General features: G+C 40.7%; 2 pseudogenes; both read left to right on the forward strand.

Moving 5' to 3' along the window:
• The first annotated feature begins 2,040 nt into the window (after nucleotides 1-2,040).
• Nucleotides 2,041-3,438, forward strand: LOC148185285 (uncharacterized; annotated as a pseudogene).
• Nucleotides 3,439-6,724: 3,286 nt separating this feature from the next.
• LOC148185286 (uncharacterized) lies at nucleotides 6,725-8,417 on the forward strand (annotated as a pseudogene).
• Nucleotides 8,418-15,375: the final 6,958 nt, after the last annotated feature.

The following is a 15,375-nucleotide window of genomic DNA, read 5'->3' on the forward strand; positions in this document are numbered from 1 at the left end:
TCTTCAACCTATTCAATTCTAACCTAACCCAACTTCAACCTGTACAACACTAACCTTCCTATTCTAACCCTTCTTAACCCCTAACCTAACTTCTTCTTCTAACTTCTTCTTCTAACTTCTTCTTCTTCTTCTTCTTTATTTCTTCTTCTTCTAACCTCAACCTAACTTCTTTAACCTAACCTAGCCTAACACAACCTAACCTTCTTCTTCTTCAACACAACCTTTAACCTAACTTCTTCTTCTTCCTTTCTTCTTCTTTAACCTAACTAGCTTCTTCTTCTTCTTCTTCTTCAACCCTAACCTAACTAAACCTAACCTAACCCCTAACCTAACCTAACCTAACCCCTAACTAACCTTCTTCTAACCTAACCTAACTTCTTCTTTAACAACTTCTTTAACTATTTCTTCAACCCAACCTTCTTCTTCTTCTTCTTCTTGCTTCTTCTTATTTTCTCTAACCCTAACCCTAAAACCTAAACTAACCTAACTAACTATTTCTTCTTTAGCCCCAACCTATTTCTTCTTCCTAACATTAACCCTAACCCAACATTAAAAGAATAAATAAATAAATAATTGATTTCATAGACGAAAACAAAAGGAAGATTATACTTATTACAATTGGCAAACATAGGGTTAAAAATTTGGTAGGGGAAAGTTCATCTAAAAGTTATATTCTATTTAAAACCATAAACATCAATAATTGGGTTCATTAAAACATAAAAACATATAAAACATATAAATTAATGAATATTTCATTTGGCAAACATAGGGTTAAAGAATTTTGTGGGCGGGGCTATTGGTTTAAGTACTACATTTCATTTAAACACACTAAATAAGGGCATAATTGGCTTTGTATAGAAGTGAATTGGGATAAATACATACAATTGGCAAATATAGGGTTAAAAATTTGGGGGTGAGGAAAATTCATTCAAAGGGTATATTCTATTTCAAAACATAATAATAATTGGTTTCATAAAACATAATCATAACTAATTGGGTTCATAAAACACATACATTATTAAATATTTCATTTGGAAAACATAGGGTTAAAAATTATGGGTAGACCTATTCCTTTAAATATCATAATTCATTTACAAACACAATATATAACTCATTTCATTTCATTTGGAACACACAGGGTTAAAACAGAAGGGGTGGTAATCAAAAAACTAAAAGAAACTCAAGTAACATGTTAAATGCACAAAGCAAAACATTGCATGAAAAACAGAGGGTATAAATAGAGGGAGAGTGATAGGGAGCTCATTCTCTTGTTGAACACCAGACAGTCAACATCATAGGGAACACAGTCATTGCAGCTAACCAGCATAGTTTTCTGTGTGCCAGACCTGAGGAAGACCCGGGAAGGGTCGAAACGTCGTTTTTTTGGCACACCTTCCTTTGTTGTTCAGTTTTAGAACATTATGAGTTTTTTTGTTTTTTTCATTTAAAAAACATTAAAAAATAACAAAAAAATTAAAAAAACTTAAAAAATAAATAAAAAAAGTTGTTTTTTGGAAAAACGCCATGGATGGCGGATGGACAGTTGTCCATTATGGGAGGGGGCGTCGACCTGCCCGCCAGCCCAGATGGGACCAAGGTTTTGGGACGCTCCGAGGGGGGATGGACCGGCACCACGCTTCCCTTCTGGGAGGAGAGTCCCTACCCTAGCCGGCCAGTGCCTCCCCTAGGATGGTCCAGAATACCGGTCCCCAGTCCCGCTCGTATGCAGCGGTAGTTGGTCAAACCAACCCACGACCGGCCCGGAGGTGGTTTTCTCCGCGGGCCAGGGGGTCCGAAGTTAGACGCGAACCAGCTGACCCCCAGTTTGGGAAACTAGTTCGTAAACTGCATGGGGTGGTGAAAATGGTTCACCATCTGCAAAATGTGGCTCCCAAGCCTGGGAAGCCAGAGCCCGTATGATTGCCAGGATGGTGGAGATCCTGTCGGACATGATTAAACCGGGCGGCTCCCACACAGCGTACGGTGGACATGATCACTGGGAACGCTAAGAACTGGGGCTATAATACTTTTCTAATTCTGATGGAACATTATGAAACACGCCTCGAAGAACTTCTGGGGGAACTGGCTGATCTCCTTACCCCTGAGTGGAAGACAGCTTTCGAGGTTGCTGTTCGTTGGGCTAAACGAAATCTGCCCCGCATCACACAGGATGTGATTGATCACGCCGAGGCCCTTATTACAGCCAGGGCGGACACCGGAGAACCGGTACAAGTGCAGGCCCCGCAACAAAGGGAGGTCACGGTCCAGACAACACAGCCAAGGGAGCCACGGCAACCTATTGCCAGGAGCTCAGTGGCCACTATGACCGACCGAACTGACCAGGGGCTAGAGGAGCAACAAAGCCCTCAGTGGGCAGAACCTCCCGGTGAGCAGAGGGAAGTGAGGAGGAGGATGAGAGCGACTGCAACTCAGGTTGTGGCTGAAGACAATCTTCTTCAGACTGAGGAACCTGAATTGGCAGAGGAGTTGGGAGCGTGGGGATCCCCCATTCCCAGCCCCACCCACTCAGACCTGGTGGCCCTCTTCGATGAGCTGCAAGCCGAAGAAGAAAGAGAGGAGGCGGAGGCGCAGGCTCCTCAGACCTTAAGGCGAGTCACCGCCCAGGTCCATCGAGAGGCCGGCCCACCGGAGGATGTTTTTGAAGAGTCTTTTGACCATTTCACCGCTCCAGAGCCACAAAGGTCAAGGGTTTACAGACACCCAAATACACAAAGAAAATTGACAGATTGGAGCTTGGTGATCGAGAAAAAGTGGCTAATTATTGGAGACTCTAACCTTTGCAGTCTACCAGATTTTTACAACAAAAACTTACAGGTTGAGAGCTTTCCAGGGGGCCATTTCCGTCACGGACAGGCCCTCATGGAGAAGACTGTGGCCCCAACCGATGTGGCAGTTGAAAAGATCATTTTATCATTCGGCATCAATAGCAGGGGGAATAAGTCCAAAGAGACAACTGTTAAAAATGTACAGGGTGCGATCAGATCTACAAAACGGAAATTTCCCTACGCAGACATCTGGATCCCCCTTGTGAATTTTTCTTCTACCCTCCCCGCAGACGAAAGGGAGAATCTCCAGACTCTAAACGAGCACATCGAAAGAAACATGCCCTTCATCCCTCCTTCCTGACGATAAGTTTCAGACGGAGGCTGATGACGTGCATTGGACGCCTGATACTGGAAGTGCCATGTTTGACCATTGGATGGCATTTTTAAACTCCCGCACCCCCTGAGTCTGGAACAGGAGGGGGTGGAGGGAGTACAGTCCTTCCATTCTCAAGACGTGGTGGTTTTGGCAAAAAATTTCAAACTTTCCAGACCACAATACGACTTGTTAAGCAAAGGTTTATCGTTTGTTCCGACTCTGACTATAGGCAGGGATCAAAAATCGCAACTTCAATTGGATATGCAGAATTATCATAGAAAGATCAAATTAGCTACATACTTTAGAAATTCGAAGAAAACACAACAATTACCTTTCATCGGACCGTCAAATTGGACACCACCATTACATGAGTTGCCGCCAGACGTCAAAAAACTAATTGATGGAGATTTGGAGAACTTTAAAAAACATTACAAATTGACTCAAGAAAAATTGAATATTTCATTAGTAGAAGCACAAGCTTTGAGGGAATTAAAAAACACCAAACACATAGTAATAAAGCCAGCGGACAAAGGGTCGGCTGTTGTGATTTTAAGCAGAGAACAGTACATATTTGAAGTTGAGCGACAACTAAATGACAGGACCTATTACAGGAAATTGGATAAACCAATGTATATGGAGACTATTCCTACAGTAGTCAAGATTGTAGACTCTTTGAAAAAGAAACACTTTATTAATGCCAAACAGAGACAATATTTGATTGGGAATTTACAGCCAAGAGAAAGAAGATTTTACATTTTACCAAAAATTCACAAAGCTCCAGAGAAATGGACAATCCCATATGAGGTCCCCCCAGGGAGACCTATAGTTTCAGACTGCGGTAGTGAGACATATTTCACGGCAGAATATTTAGATTATTATTTGAATCCGTTGTCAATTAAACACCCTGCTTATGTCAGAGATACTTATCATTTTATTGAAATTGTTAAAAGTTTGAGGATCCCTTCAGATTTCTATTTCTTCTCCATGGATGTAGATAATTTGTACACTAATATCCCAATTCAGGCGGGCATCAACTGTGTCCAAAAGATTTTTGAAAAATATCCTGACCCAAAAAGGCCGGATGACGAATTACTGAAATTACTAGAAATCAATTTGACACGAAACGATTTTATGTTTGATGGGAAATTTTACTTACAAATTAAAGGTACAGCCATGGGAAAGAAATTTGCCCGGCGTATGCCAACATTTTCATGGCCTATTGGGAAGAGGAGGTTCTTTCAAAATGTGAGAAGAAGCCAACACATTACTTACGTTACCTGGATGATATATGGGGAATTTGGATGGGATCTGAACAAGAGTTTGAAGAATTTGTGAAAATTTTAAATTCCATGATCCGTCAATCAAGCTTAAAACAGAACTTAATAAGCAATCTATAGATTTTTTGGATACCACGGTATTTAAAGGACCAGATTTTCTCACAGATTTTAAATTGGATGTTAAGGTTTATTTTAAAGCCACAGATACACACGCTGCTTCATAAAATAGCTTCCACCCAAAACACACCTTCAGGGGTTTAGTAAAATCGCAGATTCTTAGATTTAACCGTATTTGCACTAAAGAAGAATATTTCAGGGAAGCGGTGACTATTTTGTTTAAGGCCTTGCGGAAAAGAGGATATTCTAGAACCTTTTTGAGGCATTGTCTAAAAACATATCAAGAAAAGAGAGAGAAGGATCATGGGAATTTAATTCCTCTCATTACAACATTTTCTTCAATTAGTAAGACTCTCAACACAAAATTTAAGGCTAATTTTGAGAACATGATAGGCCAAGAGGGAATAATTCCAAACTCAAGGGTTATCTCGGCATATAGAAGAAATAGAAATTTGTCGGACTTCTTGGTTCAGGCCAAGTTACCGCCTTTGAATGTGGAGAAACCCCAGATGCTTGACACACAATTCTCCAGACGGAAATTTATCAAAAATGAGAAGGAAAAATCAGTTATCAGAATCCAACAAGGATTCAATCCGAAATCGAGAAATTGTATTTATGTTTTATTTTGTGTTAAGTGCGGAATTAAATATGTTGGAGAAACAAAAAATACACTGTCCACACGTATGACACAGCATAGATATAATGTAAGGAACAAAAAAGAAGTGGACACGCTTTTAGTTCAACATTTTTTGAAACATGGTTTAGCTGCTATGAGGATGGCTGGGTTACAAAGAGACATTAATTGGACGGATTGGGAACGAAAGAAGAGGGAAAGGTATTGGATTTATTTATTGAGTACCAGGGAACCATTTGGGTTGAATATCAAGAACGATTAGAGTCATGTGGAGGTTATAGATTAACCCTGATCCCAATTAAGGCCCTAAACCTAACTCTATCCCTAACCTTAACCCCAACCCCTAACCCTAACCCTAACCCCTAACCCCTAACCCTAACCCCTAACCCCTAACCCTAACCCTAACCCCTAACCCTAACCCCTAACTCTAACCCCTAACCCTAAAACCCTAAACCCTAACCCTAACCCCTAACCCTAACTCCTAACCCTAACCCCAACCCCAACCCTAACTCCTAACCCCTAACTCCCTAACATTAACCCTTAACCAAACCAAACATTAAAAGAATAAATAAATAAATAATTGATTTCATAGACGAAAACAAAAGGAAGATTATACTTATTACAATTGGCAAACATAGGGTTAAAAATTTGGTAGGGGAAAGTTCATCTAAAAGTTATATTCTATTTAAAACCATAAACATCAATAATTGGGTTCATTAAAACATAAAAACATATAAAACATATAAATTAATGAATATTTCATTTGGCAAACATAGGGTTAAAGAATTTTGTGGGCGGGGCTATTGGTTTAAGTACTACATTTCATTTAAACACACTAAATAAGGGCATAATTGGCTTTGTATAGAAGTGAATTGGGATAAATACATACAATTGGCAAATATAGGGTTAAAAATTTGGGGGTGAGGAAAATTCATTCAAAGGGTATATTCTATTTCAAAACATAATAATAATTGGTTTCATAAAAACATAATCATAACTAATTGGGTTCATAAAAACACATACATTATTAAATATTTCATTTGGAAAACATAGGGTTAAAAAATTATGGGTAGACCTATTCCTTTAAATATCATAATTCATTTACAAACACAATATATAACTCATTTCATTTCATTTGGAACACACAGGGTTAAAACAGAAGGTGGTAATCAAAAACTAAAAGAAACTCAAGTAACATGTTAAATGCACAAAGCAAAACATTGCATGAAAAACAGAGGGTATAAATAGAGGGAGAGTGATAGGGAGCTCATTCTCTTGTTGAACACCAGACAGTCAACATCATAGGGAACACAGTCATTGCAGCTAACCAGCATAGTTTTCTGTGTGCCAGACCTGAGGAAGACCCGGGAAGGGTCGAAACGTCGTTTTTTTTGGCACACCTTCCTTTGTTGTTCAGTTTTAGAACATTATAAGAGTTTTTTTGTTTTTTTCATTTAAAAAACATTAAAAAATAACAAAAAAATTAAAAAACTTAAAAAATAAATAAAAAAAAGTTGTTTTTTGGAAAAACGCCATGGATGGCGGATGGACAGTTGTCCATTATGGGAGGGGGCGTCGACCTGCCCGCCAGCCCAGATGGGACCAAGGTTTTGGACGCTCCGCAGGGGGGATGGACCGGGCACCACGCTTCCCTTCTGGGAGGAGAGTCCCCTACCCTAGCCGGCCAGTGCCTCCCCCTAGGATGGTCCAGAACACCGGTCCCCAGTCCCGCTCGTATGCAGCGGTAGTTGGTCAAACCAACCCACGACCGCCCGGAGGTGGTTTTCTCCAAGGGCCAGGGGTCCGGGTTAGACGCGAACCAGCTGACCCCCAGTTTGGGAAACTAGTTCAGAACTGCATGGGGTGGTGAAAATGGTTCACCATCTGCAAAATGTGGCTCCCAAGCCTGGGAAGCCAGAGCCCCGTATGATTGCCAGGATGGTGGAGATCCTGTCGGACATGATTAAACCGGCGGCTCCCACACAGCGTACGGTGGACATGATCACTGGGAACGCTAAGAACTGGGGCTATAATACTTTTCTAATTCTGATGGAACATTATGAAACACGCCTCGAAGAACTTCTGGGGGAACTGGCTGATCTCCTTACCCCTGAGTGGAAGACAGCTTTCGAGGTTGCTGTTCGTTGGGCTAAACGAATCTGCCCCGCATCACACAGGATGTGATTGATCACGCCGAGGCCCTTATTACAGCCAGGGCTGACACCGGAGAACCGGTACAAGTGCAGGCCCCGCAACAAAGGGAGGTCACGGTCCAGACAACACAGCCAAGGGAGCCACGGCAACCTATTGCCAGGAGCTCAGTGGCCACTATGACCGACCGATCTGACCAGGGGCTAGAGGAGCAACAAAGCCCTCAGTGGGCAGAACCTCCCGGTGAGCAGAGGGAAGTGAGGAGGAGGATGAGAGCGACTGCAACTCAGGTTGTGGCTGAAGACAATCTTCTTCAGACTGAGGAACCTGAATTGGCAGAGGAGTTGGGAGCGTGGGGATCCCCCATTCCCAGCCCCACCCACTCAGACCTGGTGGCCCTCTTCGATGAGCTGCAAGCCGAAGAAGAAAGAGAGGAGGCGGAGGCGCAGGCTCCTCAGACCTTAAGGCGAGTCACCGCCCAGGTCCATCGAGAGGCCGGCCCACCGGAGGATGTTTTTGAAGAGTCTTTTGACCATTTCACCGCTCCAGAGCCACAAAGGTCAAGGGTTTACAGACACCCAAATACACAAAGAAAATTGACAGATTGGAGCTTGGTGATCGAGAAAAAGTGGCTAATTATTGGAGACTCTAACCTTTGCAGTCTACCAGATTTTTACAACAAAACTTACAGGTTGAGAGCTTTCCAGGGGCCATTTCCGTCACGGACAGGCCCTCATGGAGAAGACTGTGGCCCCAACCCGATGTGGCAGTTGAAAAGATCATTTTATCATTCGGCATCAATAGCAGGGGAATAAGTCCAAAGAGACAACTGTTAAAAATGTACAGGGTGCGATCAGATCTACAAAACGGAAATTTCCCTACGCAGACATCTGGATCCCCCTTGTGAATTTTTCTTCTACCCTCCCCGCAGACGAAAGGGAGAATCTCCAGACTCTAAACGAGCACATCGAAAGAAACATGCCCTTCATCCCCTCCTTCCTGACGATAAGTTTCAGACGGAGGCTGATGGCGTGCATTGGACGCCTGATACTGGAAGTGCCATGTTTGACCATTGATGGCATTTTTAAACTCCCGCACCCCTGAGTCTGGAACAGGAGGGGTGGAGGGAGTACAGTCCTTCCATTCTCAAGACGTGGTGGTTTTGGCAAAAAATTTCAAACTTTCCAGACCACAATACGACTTGTTAAGCAAAGGTTTATCGTTTGTTCCGACTCTGACTATAGGCAGGGATCAAAAATCGCAACTTCAATTGGATATGCAGAATTATCATAGAAAGATCAAATTAGCTACATACTTTAGAAATTCGAAGAAAACACAACAATTACCTTTCATCGGACCGTCAAATTGGACACCACCATTACATGAGTTGCCGCCAGACGTCAAAAAACTAATTGATGGAGATTTGGAGAACTTTAAAAACATTACAAATTGACTCAAGAAAAATTGAATATTTCATTAGTAGAAGCACAAGCTTTGAGGGAATTAAAAACACCAAACACATAGTAATAAAGCCAGCGGACAAAGGGTCGGCTGTTGTGATTTTAAGCAGAGAACAGTACATATTTGAAGTTGAGCGACAACTAAATGACAGGACCTATTACAGGAAATTGGATAAACCAATGTATATGGAGACTATTCCTACAGTAGTCAAGATTGTAGACTCTTTGAAAAAGAAACACTTTATTAATGCCAAACAGAGACAATATTTGATTGGGAATTTACAGCCAAGAGAAAGAAGATTTTACATTTTACCAAAAATTCACAAAGCTCCAGAGAAATGGACAATCCCATATGAGGTCCCCCCAGGGAGACCTATAGTTTCAGACTGCGGTAGTGAGACATATTTCACGGCAGAATATTTAGATTATTATTTGAATCCGTTGTCAATTAAACACCCTGCTTATGTCAGAGATACTTATCATTTTATTGAAATTGTTAAAAGTTTGAGGATCCCTTCAGATTTCTATTTCTTCTCCATGGATGTAGATAATTTGTACACTAATATCCCAATTCAGGCGGGCATCAACTGTGTCCAAAAGATTTTGAAAAATATCCTGACCCAAAAAGGCCGGATGACGAATTACTGAAATTACTAGAAATCAATTTGACACGAAACGATTTTATGTTTGATGGGAAATTTTACTTACAAATTAAAGGTACAGCCATGGGAAAGAAATTTGCCCAGTATGCCAACATTTTCATGGCCTATTGGGAAGAGGAGGTTCTTTCAAAATGTGAGAAGAAGCCAACACATTACTTACGTTACCTGGATGATATATGGGGAATTTGGATGGGATCTGAACAAGAGTTTGAAGAATTTGTGAAAATTTTAAATTCCATGATCCGTCAATCAAGCTTAAAACAGAACTTAATAAGCAATCTATAGATTTTTGGATACCACGGTATTTAAAGGACCAGATTTTCTCACAGATTTTAAATTGGATGTTAAGGTTTATTTTAAAGCCACAGATACACACGCGCTGCTTCATAAAAATAGCTTCCACCCAAAACACACCTTCAGGGGTTTAGTAAAATCGCAGATTCTTAGATTTAACCGTATTTGCACTAAAGAAGAATATTTCAGGGAAGCGGTGACTATTTTGTTTAAGGCCTTGCGGAAAAGAGGATATTCTAGAACCTTTTGAGGCATTGTCTAAAAACATATCAAGAAAAGAGAGAGAAGGATCATGGGAATTTAATTCCTCTCATTACAACATTTTCTTCAATTAGTAAGACTCTCAACACAAAATTTAAGGCTAATTTTGAGAACATGATAGGCCAAGAGGGAATAATTCCAAACTCAAGGGTTATCTCGGCATATAGAAGAAATAGAAATTTGTCGGACTTCTTGGTTCAGGCCAAGTTACCGTCTTTGAATGTGGAGAAACCCCAGATGCTTGAAACACAATTCTCCAGACGGAAATTTATCAAAAATGAGAAGGAAAAATCAGTTATCAGAATCCAACAAGGATTCAATCCAAATCGAGAAATTGTATTTATGTTTTATTTTGTGTTAAGTGCGGAATTAAATATGTTGGAGAAACAAAAAATACACTGTCCACACGTATGACACAGCATAGATATAATGTAAGGAACAAAAAAGAAGTGGACACGCTTTTAGTTCAACATTTTTGAAACATGGTTTAGCTGCTATGAGGATGGCTGGGTTACAAAGAGACATTAATTGGACGGATTGGGAACGAAAGAAGAGGGAAAGGTATTGGATTTATTTATTGAGTACCAGGGAACCATTTGGGTTGAATATCAAGAACGATTAGAGTCATGTGGAGGTTATAGATTAACCCTGATCCCAATTAAGGCCCTAAACCTAACTCTATCCCTAACCTTAACCCCAACCCCTAACCCTAACCCTAACCCCTAACCCCTAACCCTAACCCCAACCCCCTAACCCTAACCCTAACCCCTAACCCTAACCCTAACCCTCTAACCCCTAACCCTAAAACCCTAAACCCCTAACCCTAACCCCTAACCCCTAACCCTAACCCTAACCCCAACCCCAACCCCTAACCCTAACCCCTAACCCCTAACATTAACCCTAACCCTAACCCAACATTAAAAGAATAAATAAATAAATAATTGATTTCATAGACGAAAACAAAAGGAAGATTATACTTATTACAATTGGCAAACATAGGGTTAAAAATTTGGTAGGAGAAAGTTCATCTAAAAGTTATATTCTATTTAAAACCATAAACATCAATAATTGGGTTCATTAAAACATAAAAACATATAAAACATATAAATTAATGAATATTTCATTTGGCAAACATAGGGTTAAAGAATTTTGTGGGCGGGGCTATTGGTTTAAGTACTACATTTCATTTAAACACACTAAATAAGGGCATAATTGGCTTTGTATAGAAGTGAATTGGGATAAATACATACAATTGGCAAATATAGGGTTAAAAATTTGGGGGTGAGGAAAATTCATTCAAAGGGTATATTCTATTTCAAAACATAATAATAATTGGTTTCATAAAAACATAATCATAACTAATTGGGTTCATAAAAACACATACATTATTAAATATTTCATTTGGAAAACATAGGGTTAAAAAATTATGGGGTAGACCTATTCCTTTAAATATCATAATTCATTTACAAACACAATATATAACTCATTTCATTTCATTTGGAACACACAGGGTTAAAACAGAAGGGGTGGTAATCAAAAAACTAAAAGAAACTCAAGTAACATGTTAAATGCACAAAGCAAAACATTGCATGAAAAACAGAGGGTATAAATAGAGGGAGAGTGATAGGGAGCTCATTCTCTTGTTGAACACCAGACAGTCAACATCATAGGGAACACAGTCATTGCAGCTAACCAGCATAGTTTTCTGTGTGCCAGACCTGAGGAAGACCCGGGAAGGGTCGAAACGTCGTTTTTTTTGGCACACCTTCCTTTGTTGTTCAGTTTTAGAACATTATGAGTTTTTTTGTTTTTTTCATTTAAAAAACATTAAAAAATAACAAAAAAATTAAAAACTTAAAAATAAATAAAAAGTTGTTTTTGGAAAACGCCATGGATGGCGGATGGACAGTTGTCCATTATGGGAGGCGTCGACCTGCCCGCCAGCCCAGATGGGACCAAGGTTTTGGACGCTCCGCAGGGGGGATGGACCGGGCACCACGCTTCCCTTCTGGGAGGAGAGTCCCCTACCCTAACCCTAACCCTAACCCTAACCCTACCCTAACCCTAACCCTAACCCTAACCTAACCCTAACCCTAACCCTAACCCTACCCTAACCCTAACCCCACCCCCAAACCCTAACCCCAACCCTAACCCCAACCCCAACCCCAACCCCAACCCTAACCCCAACCTAACCCCAACTAACCCTAACCCTAACCCCTAACCCCAACCCCGACCCCTAACCCTAACCCTAACCCCAACCCTAACCCCTAACCCCTAACCCTAACCCTAACCCTAACCCTAACCCTACCCTAACCCTAACCCTAACCCTAACCCTAACCCTAACCCTAACCCTAACCCCTAACCCTAACCCTAACCCAACCCAACCCTAACCCTAACCCCAAACCCAAACCCAAACCCAACCCTAACCCCAACCCTAACCCCTAACCCTAAACCCCAACCCCAACCCTAACCCTAACCCCAACCCCAACCCCAACCCTAACCCCAACCCCCAACCCCAACCCTAACCCCAACCCAACCCCAACCCCCAACCCCAACCCCAACCCCAACCCTAACCCCAACCCTAACCCCAACCCTAACCCCCAACCCCAACCCCTAACCCCAACCCCTAACCCCCTAACCCAACCTCAACCCTAACCCTAACCCTAACCCTAACCCTAACCTAACCCTAACCCTAACCCTAACCCCAAACCCCTAACCCTAACCCCTAACCCTAACCCTAACCCCCTAACCCTAACCCTAACCCTAACCCCAACCCCTAACCCTAACCCCTAACCCCTAACACTAACCCTAACCCTAACCCAACCTTAAAAGAATAAATAAATAAATAATTGATTTCATAGACGAAAACAAAAGAAAGATTATACTTATTACAATTGGCAAACATAGGGTTAAAAATTTGGTAGGGGAAAGTTCATCTAAAAGTTATATTCTATTTAAAACCATAAACATGAATAATTGGGTTCATTAAAACATATAAATTAATGGATATTTCATTTGGCTAACATAGGGTTAAAGAATCTTGTGGGCGGGGCTATTGGTTTAAGTACTATATTTCATTAAAAAACACACTAAATAAGGGCATAATTGGCTTTGTATAGAAGTGAATTGGGATAAATACATACAATTGGCAAATATAGGGTTAAAAAATTTTGGGGGTGAGGAAAATTCATTCAAAGGGTATATTCTATTTCAAAACATAATAATAATTGGTTTCATAAAAACATAATCATAACTAATTGGGTTCATAAAAACACATACATTATTAAATATTTCATTTGGAAAACATAGGGTTAAAAAATTATGGGGTTGACCTATTCCTTTAAATATCATAATTCATTCACAAACACAATATATAACTCATTTCATTTCATTTGGAACACACAGGGTTAAAACAGAAGGGGTGGTAATCAAAAAACTAAAAGAAACTCAAGTAACATGTTAAATGCACAAAGCAAAACATTGCATGAAAAACAGAGGGTATAAATAGAGGGGGAGTGATAGGGAGCTCATTCTCTTGTTGAACACCAGACAGTCAACATCATAGGGAACACAGTCATTGCAGCTAACCAGCATAGTTTTCTGTGTGCCAGACCTGAGGAAGACCCGGGAAGGGTCGAAACGTCGTTTTTTTTGGCACACCTTCCTTTGTTGTTCAGTTTTAGAACATTATAAGAGTTTTTTTTCATTTAAAAAACATTAAAAAATAACAAAAAAATTAAAAAACTTAAAAAATAAATAAAAAAAAGTTGTTTTTTGGAAAAACGCCATGGATGGCGGATGGACAGTTGTCCATTATGGGAGGGGGCGTCGACCTGCCCGCCAGCCCAGATGGGACCAAGGTTTTGGACGCTCCGCAGGGGGGATGGACCGGGCACCACGCTTCCCTTCTGGGAGGAGAGTCCCCTACCCTAACCCTACCCTAACCCTAACCCTAACCCTAAACCCTAACCCTAACCCTACCCTAACCCCTAACCCCTAACCCTAAAAACCACACAGAATAGCTTGTAGAGGCGCGCAATGTCATTCAGAGTGGAAATAAAAACCAACAATGGCGAAAAACCTAAAAAATTAGCGTGGCGCAAAAATGGCCAACAAGGCAATAGTATAGTATGGCGAAATAGGTCAACATTTGAGCGCTCCTAAAAATGGCTAAAAACCACACAGAATAGCTTGTAGAGGCGCGCAATGTCATTCAGAGTGGAAATAAAAACCAACAATGGCGAAAAACCTAAAAAATTAGCGTGGCGCAAAAATGGCCAACAAGGCAATAGTATAGTATGGCGAAAAAGGTCAACATTTGAGCGCTCCTACAAATGGCTGAAAACGACATAGAATAGCTTGTAGAGGCGCGCAATGTCATTCAGAGTGGAAATAAAAACCAACAGTGGCGAAAAACCTAAAAAATTAGCGTGCCGCAAAAATGGCCAACAAGGCAATAGTATAGTATGGCGAAAAAGGTCAACATTTGAGCGCTCCTAAAAATGGCTGAAAACCACACAGAATAGCTTGTAGAGGCGCGCAATGTCATTCAGAGTGGAAATAAAAACCAACAATGGCGAAAAAACCTTAAAAAATTAGCGTGGCGCTAATGGTTAAAAGGGCTAATCGTTAAAAGGGCTACACGAAGAACATCCAACACATTTAAAGAGGATTTAAAAAAACAACATATTAAAGAGATGTGAGCTCAAACAGTCAGATGTGACAGACAGGACAGCTGTTTCTCACAGAGCGACTGTGATACGTGACCTGTGTGTGTGTGTTTATTCAGATTGATCTGTTCTTGTGTTGGTCTTCATTCTTGAGTGATTATTTCGAGGTGTGTGGTGAATATTTGGGCAGAAATCTTGAATAATCATGTTTAAAATCAACTTTAATGATTTGCAAAATTCCTCTTTTTCAGACATGAAGACGTTTGTTCACTGAATCGGTCCTCACGGCGTTCTGCTGCTGTTTTTCATGCTTTTATTTTGTTCTCTTATTTCATTTGACACTTTCCAAATAAAGATGGACCCGATTCTCCAGCAGGACAGGGACAGATCTAACATGTCCCCAAGACTCACCAGCCAGCAGGGAACGTTTCCACAACACCGACTAACGTTACCTACAAGTCCCAATAATGTTTAAAGAAAACATTTTAATCTAATGTTCAACAAACGTTTTAAGGTGTAATCTTCACAGTATCTGCTGATTTTAATCAACTCAACCTTCAGCTCCAGAGATGAAGCAGGATCAAGGATCTTTGTAATTTCGTGTTTTAAACGTTATTTAAAAAGTGACCAATAAATCTACCTACGGCCCAAAAAATGTTGATTATATCAAATAAATGCTGACTGAGA

The sequence above is a fragment of the Plectropomus leopardus genome, unplaced genomic scaffold, assembly GCF_026936395.1.
Source record: "Plectropomus leopardus strain MGB_pleo_1.0 unplaced genomic scaffold, ASM2693639v1 Contig79, whole genome shotgun sequence".
Taxonomy (NCBI): Eukaryota; Metazoa; Chordata; class Actinopteri; order Perciformes; family Serranidae; genus Plectropomus; species Plectropomus leopardus.